This window comes from Tupaia chinensis, unplaced genomic scaffold (genome assembly GCF_000334495.1).
Source record: "Tupaia chinensis unplaced genomic scaffold, TupChi_1.0 Scaffold143574_1, whole genome shotgun sequence".
NCBI classification, from domain to species: Eukaryota; Metazoa; Chordata; class Mammalia; order Scandentia; family Tupaiidae; genus Tupaia; species Tupaia belangeri.
Window position 1 is genome coordinate 2,557,826 of NW_006203419.1, and position 1,622 is coordinate 2,559,447.

Here is a 1,622-nt window from a genome sequence, read left to right on the forward strand (position 1 = left end):
GACATCTTATTTTCACAAAGAAGAGGTAAGCCATCCTCTCAAAATAGAGGCTACCTTCAGGGGCAGCCATGGAGTACACCCAACCTGCCCCAAACAAATGTGGACAGAGGTATTTTTGATGCATCAAACCATAACAACAACAAAAATAAAAATATTAATAATAAACAAACAGAACCCGAATGTTCCATTCAACGTGTAGAGAAGCAGTCTATTAAGTATCCTGAAGCAGCCGGTGTCATGAGTCTCGATGAGCCTTCAGGCAATGGCGGCAGCAAGGCTGGCCAACATGGAAGGCGAGAGACAGAGGGCTTCCCGGCTCAGTCTGTGCCGTGTGGCTTCTCAGATGACCTCCAGATGGCCCGAGTCACATCCAGAGTCTTCCAGGCCGCTGCAAACCCCAACCCCTGGGGGGGATGGCCATGCTGCAGTCCTTTCTGCTCTATTCTCCTCCTGGCATCTTGAGCATGCACATAGACATGTACCCAGTGTGTTTTCCAATCTGCCAGGGCCAAGATTCAAACTGTGTTTAGCCATGTAGAATCTGGTTCCCTATGCACAGAGTTTAACAGCTACACTATAGGGCTGACTCCCATCTAAGAATGCTTATGGCAAGCTTCAAAATATTTAGAATGTCTAGAATTTTAATTATTCTGGGTCAAGCATTGTGCATAGCACTAAAGTTTTACAAGTGGTTCTTAAATAGGTTCTGATTTTCATCCAGAGAAAGAACCAGCTGCTCGTTAGATTGATAGGAAGGGGCTGATGTTATCTTTTTCGTTCTGGAAAGGTGGTTATGAGTAATTTCTCATTGGGTAATTACAAGGCAAGTGGGAGCTTTTTGTCTTGGTTTAGGGTGTAAATTAATCAGGATGAATAACTTTATGCTGAAATAACAAACAAACCCAGCAACAGAGATTTGTTTCTTACTATGCTATATGTCTATCATGGCTGAATGGTTTGGTGGACTCTACTAAATTAGCTACTGGTTTGTCATCACTAGATAATGGTTTGTTAATTTTGCTTATCCTCTCAAAAAATCAGTTTTTTATTGCCTAGTTCTATTATTCTCTATTTCATTTATTTTCTGTTTAATCATTAATTTATTTATTTTTTTATTTTTGGGGATTTTTGTTGTTGCTTTTCCAGTTCCTTAAGATGCAATGGTATTTAATTGCCTCTTTTCTATGTTTTTCTTGTGAGCACTGGTGACTATAAACTGCCCTCTTATGACTGCTTTCATAGTGTCCCAAAGGTTATGGAGAGTAGTGTGTTCATTATCATTATTTTCAATGAATCTTTTTTTTTTTTTTTTTTTTTTTTGGCTTTTTTTTTTTTTTTGGTGCTACATTTACTTTGCAATACGAATAGGACCAAGGTGATCAGAGCAAAAGAAAACCTTAGTATACTTAAAATGCATATGACCATTATGTCAAGAAATTGCACAAAAATATAAGAGAAGATTTAGCAACAGTTGATGAAGGATCTCCTTTGTATTCTTTTTTTAATTTTTTTTTACTTTTATTCTTTTTTTCCATTTCATTTTCTTCCATACATTCAATCACATTATTATTTGTCTTACAAAATGGATATTTAAACAGGTGAACATTTCTCCCTAGTACTGT